We start from the raw sequence: 6000 nt of genomic DNA, 5'->3' as shown, positions 1-6000 counted from the left end.
AGTGGGCTTGGTTATGGGAGTAGGTGGCATAAGTGTTATGGTCGAAGATGTACCGGGTGGTGAGGGATATTTGCTGGAGGGTGTGGGGGCGCTGGAACGGGCGGACCTTCTGGAGGACAATGGTGACAAACCTGATGATGTCCTCGGCAGTGGGGGGGGGGGGTGGAAGAAGGGAGTTGCCAGGAGGGGTGAGGGCATCCAGAGGGCAGACGGGGACGGTGAGTTCAGAGTGGTGGGGGGGAGGGGGTAGGGCCTTGCACTTCTCAGAGTAGGTAGGGTGCGGGAGGTTGCAGGTGATGCAGGAAGGAGGGGACTGGAGGTTGGGACACTACCAGAGGAAGTGCACCTGTTTGCAATGTGGGCAGACAGGGGCTTCGCGGCACTCAGATGTTGGGTGTGCATTGTATTGCAGGCACATCTGGCAGCAGAGGGATTGAAGAGGGGAATGGGAGGGGTCGACTTTGTACCAGCGATGGAATAGGAGAGCACCCTCCTTCAGGACCAGGTCAATGGAAGGGGCCACTCACATGAGGTGGGTTGGTCCGGCTGGTTTGAAAATCTGGCGTACTGCCCATATTTCAAGGTACGGGTGTGCCTTAACCTCCGCCAACACCTCCTCCTCCATGATAGTCAGACTAAGCCGAGTGATCACTGTGGTGAGGGTTGGCGGGTGATGTGGTGGTTGTGGTTGGTGGGAGGGGGAAAGGGAAGGAGCAGTAGTGAGGGAGACATTAGGGCCAAAGCGAGTAATGTGGATTCGGGACAGGATGTCAGAGTGAAGGGTGGGGCTAGGGGAGGTGATAAGAACAGAGTTGTGGTGGGGAGTGAGTAGGGAGATGGGGGCTCCGGGAAAGTGCAGACAGAAGAGCAGGGTGACGTTCCAGGCCTCAAGGAGTGAGGGATCAGGTTGGGACAGGAGATATTTGTAGCAGGAGGGGGAGGAGGAAGAGGAGGTGGTAGAAGGGACAGGCAGGGAGACATCCATGGCATCCATGGGTGTGGGAGGAGGGAGAGGCTGAGATTCTTTAGGAGAGGAAGAGATGAGGGTGCTGCTGGGACGTTTACTGCTATAGAAGGATTGGAGGAGGCTTGGGGGACGGGAGCAACAGGGAGATGGCGTGAGGTGGAAGGTCCCATTGTGGGCGCCTGCGCTGGTGTTGGCGACGGCGATGGCGACAGTAAAGACGATGGCAATGGCGATGGCGATGGAGAGAGTTGCACATGGGCTGTGCACCCTGGCCACCACCTTTGCGGTTGCCGCTGCGACAGTGGCAACAGGGTGAGTGAGGGGAGGGAAGGGATCAGAGGAGGAGGAGGAGGGAGGGAAGGGATCAGAGGAGGAGGCTAAGGGGAAGGGGCTGGGGATGGGGTAACAAAGAGTGCCAGAGAGGGGAGGGTGAGAAGTGGGGGGATGGAATGAGGGGGTGGTGACTGGGCACACCACGTAACCGTGGTGGCGGTGGCGGATGGTGATGTATAGATGACGGCGGTTGTGGTGGAAGTGGTGGTGAGTCTAGTCATGATAACAGTGGGAAATCAAGGAAAAGAACAGGACAGGACTGGACAAAACGAAAGAAGAAAAAAAGGAACTCACGAAGACGGACGAAGATGGACGAAGACAGACGAAGACGGATGAAACGCTGACTGGGGCCGAAGTCCCACTCTGCTGCGGGAAGCGAATGCAGAGGCTGCTAAGCTGCTGGGACCGCTGCTGCTGGGTTGCTACTGCTGCTGCCGCCGCTGCTGATGCTGATGCTGGCTATATCGCTGGCTGGCTGGCTTGTTGGATGTCTGGCTGGCTGGCTGGATCGCTGGCTGGCTGGCTGGACCGCTGGCTGGCTGGCTGGACCGCTGGCTGGCTGGCTGGACCGTTGGCTGGCTGGTCCTGGAACACCAACTCTTCAATAAGTGGCTATGCCGTTATCGAACGGTACTCTTTCGAAGTACCGCCAGAGATGACGAAGACGTTCTCCACTCCATCTTATATAGTGCGCTGATGGTACTGCCGCGCATGCGTTGAAGTTGCGGAGACAGAAGGACCACACCGCCCAGCAGTAGCGCCTTCGCTGGTGGAACTGCAAGTCTCAGCTGCCATCGGTAGTGTCGCTGACCGCTGCTATCGAAGTCTCCTGGCGTCTTCGTCTCGAGAAAAGTTCGGAGATAACGGGAATCCACCCGTTATTCAGTTGGTAACCACTGTCATAATACTGGCAGAAGCAAATCTGTGAGGAGCGGGCGTGAGTCGTGCTTCGGTAGCTCAGATGGTAGAGCACTTACCCGCGAAAGGCAAAGGTCCCAAGTTCGAGTCTCGGTCGGCCACACGGTTTTAATCTGCCAGGAAGTTTCATATCAGCGCACACTCCGCTGCAGAGTGAAAATCTCATTCTGGAACCACTGTCATGGTTCATTAGATTTTCCACAATGCGTATTTCGACGGATTCTTTGATAATTGAGTCCCAAATGTTTGTTGCTGTGGCCAAAATCGAAGTTTTGTCATACTCCATTGAATGTCCGTTGGAAATACAACGTTCTGCAACTGCAGACTTACTGGGTGAAGTAGGTGAGTGCATCGTTGATGTTCCGTACAGTGCTCTTCCACTGTACACGTTGTCTGTCCTATATAGGGCATACCACATTGACATGGTATTTTACAAATTCCCGCCTTACGCAGTAACAAATCATCCTTCACCGCTCCCAGCAAATCCTAAATCTTAGAAGGTGGACGAAAATCCACTTCCAAATGAATATTATGAAGAACCCTCTCTATGTTGAAGGAGATATTCCCTACGAAGGGAAGAAAAGAAGCCAGTGACTTGATTGGCGCGTCCTCCTCTTTATCCACTTCCCGGTTTCTGGCCTTAGCTGAGAAAGCCCTGTTAATTTGCCGGGTCGAATATCCATTGTCTCTGAACATCGTTTACAAACGTGCAAGTTCCTTGGGCAACTTCTTTGCATCCGACACCGTATATGCCCTGTGAACAAGGGTTTTAAGCACACTCATGGTTTGGGATGGGTGATGGCAACTTGAAGAAGGCAAGTACAAATCACTGTTTGTTGGCTTACGATAAACAGAACTTCCAACCGAGCCGTCACTCTTCCGTTTAACCAAAACATCCAGGAATGGGAGGCAACCATGTTAAGATGATGAAAACACTCCATTAACTTTTCTTCCCCGTGGGGCCACACTACGTAAGTGTCATCAACGTATCTCCAAAAAACAGTTGGTTTAAAAACTGCTGATTCAAATGCTCTTTCCTCAGAATCCTCCATACAAAAGTTAGCCACCATAGGAGACAGAGGGATGCCCATGGCGATACCGTCAGACAGTTCAAAATATTCCTAGTTAAACATAAAATAGGTTGACGAAAGAGCATGTCGGAACAAAGCAGTGATGTCCGATTCAAACTGTTGACCAATTAGCGTCAAGGAATCCCCAAGAGGTACTTTTATGAAAAGGGAAACTACATCAAAACTCACCAGAAAATCTTAACTACTTAAGTGGAGAGCCCCTAGTTTGTTGATAAAACCAGCAGAGTTCCGTACATGGTCTCAGCAAAGAAGCTAGAGGTTTGGCTAAATCATATGCGGGTACATCAATATTACTCACTATGGGCCGTAAAGGAAGAACTTCTTTATGTACTTTAGGAGGACCATACATTCTCGGTGGTACGCTGCCATGTGGTCTTAACCACTTGATGATCTCTGGAGCTAACGAGGAAGAGTTCAAAAGTGCACATGTCTTCCGTTGCACTCGTGCTGTTGGGTCTCGATCAATCTCCCTGTACATAGTATCACTAAGTAGGCTACACATCTTCTCCAAATACAACCTACAAGGTAGCAAATCTGTAGAATTACCTTTATCAGCCTTCAGCATCACTATTTCCAGATCTTGAAAGTTCCATAGTGCAGCTGTTTCTTCAGCGATTATATTATTGCATTGGGTAGGACCTTTCAGGAGAACCCGACCAGTTTCCTTCCTTATTTCGTCAGCAGCGTCCATAGGAAGGCTCTTTGAACAGGGTCAAAATCATTCTTCCACCACTTCATATGAATCTTGGTCTATTGAAGCAATTCGTGAAAGCATTGAACAAAATCATTGAAGTTATGAAATCATTAATGTTATGAATTGCACTGAAGCATCTGCCTGCAGTAGTTTTGTCATAGTTGTCAAGAACGTCTTGGCTAACGACAAAGGACTGTGCAGGATGGGCGTATGAGCAGGCGGTGGGCGTTATGGAATGAATAGGATAATATTTAGACAAACGCCATTTTTTGGCGAAAGCACGTTAAAAAGGGGTCACACAGGCCTAAGGAGGTGAGTGAGGGTGAGCCAGAGTGTAGAGTTTGGCGAAACATGGTCCGCGAAGCTAACAAAAGTTATTGTCTGCCAAAACTAAGTCCACAGTGCCGCAGCACTGGGAGAAGTGGGAAGGTCTACACTGCTACAGCGCGCGCGTCGAAGAGAGCGAGAAGACAAGAGTACAAGAGAGCAGGTCCGGCGACGGGCAGCCGGGTATATTCGACGCACTACGCGCTTTCCTCCGCCCTGATTGGTCGGGACTGAGAAATCCGCAGGGGTTTCCAGAGCGTTGCCTGCTAAGCGACGCCTGGGCGGCGTTACCTCGTAAGCACATGAGGGAGGCGCGTGATTAAGGTGCCCTTCCTCGGTGCTGACTTCCTGTTATTAGACCATGGGACGAAAGAATTTACAGGCAGCTAACACAACCGGCTGTGGACTGGCCATAATGGAAAAATGAAGTTACCGTTTGGAAGCTCATATAATAAAGTAAAATCCCCTACTGTCTGGCTCATCTTTTACAGCACAGAATTATGACGAACTGGTGCAAAACATGCTCAGAAACTTCAAAACCCTGAGGCTTAATATGAGCATTAGCACTGCGGGTTTTGACATAATAAATGATGTGGTGATGGGGCCCTCAACTACGTACTCTCAGCATCAGAGATGAAATATTGAAAGCTTTGGCTTGTTTCGTTTTCTAGTGGCTGGGATACGTAGTTGCCACATTACAGGCCAAATACTGCTGAGTCCACAATATACAATATGAATATACACATGAATCGAATGGCCGAAGGTTCCTATCACTCGGCAATTGCGAATTTAGAACGTTATAAATACGTTTATAAATTAAAGATTGCAATTAAATAAAATCTTCATGTACTTTCTTAACGACTTTAAATGATGAGTACGACTGTAGAAGTACTTTTGAGAATGCGGTATATTTCTGCAAAACACTTATTGGTGTCGATGGTCCAGCAATTAAATAAAACATAAGTTGAATAACAGGGAAACAATACATTCCTATTGCACATAATTAGCTATGAACAACAACATAGCGCCCGAGATATTCACTTATTACAGTGAAGACGTATTACTTCTTCACTATAGAAGCCACGAAAACCTCACAAGTATACAAGTCGGCACTACGAAATGTTTCTATCTATCGCGATCACTAGCAAACTGCTCCATTCCAAGTCTTTCCTGCGACCGTACGTCGGTCCTTCACGTCCAGCACTGTGTTCAGAACTCCCCCTCCATTCACTTTAGTAGTCGCCTCCCTTAATAACGAGCGTTGTGATTGGCGATAGCGCTCCCATCATATCTCCAAGGCAAGGCACACTCACAAACATTTTGAAACAAATTCGAAATACTGGATCAACATTTAAACAACTTGAAATTAAATAAATATTCCTACGGCTGGACCATAACCAAGCTCTAACACACAATATTAAATACATAAACAAATTAAATAAGCATATATCACAGGAATAGAACAGAAATAGGCCAGTAGCCCAGTGTCTCTGTGCTTTCTAAAACACAGTAAATATTTGACCAATTTTTTCATGAATAGTGTATATCGGATATAAACAAAGACATAGACGAATAAATATATTTATAAGCATGCTGATACCGTTTCTTCGTGTAACCTTGGAGTACTTATGGCCTGATTCGATCGATAGTAATCGATCACCTTGACCTCC

This window comes from Schistocerca cancellata, chromosome 6 (genome assembly GCF_023864275.1).
Source record: "Schistocerca cancellata isolate TAMUIC-IGC-003103 chromosome 6, iqSchCanc2.1, whole genome shotgun sequence".
Taxonomy (NCBI): Eukaryota; Metazoa; Arthropoda; class Insecta; order Orthoptera; family Acrididae; genus Schistocerca; species Schistocerca cancellata.
The sequence above is the reverse complement of the archived record's forward strand: the minus strand, read 5'-3'. Positions refer to the sequence as shown.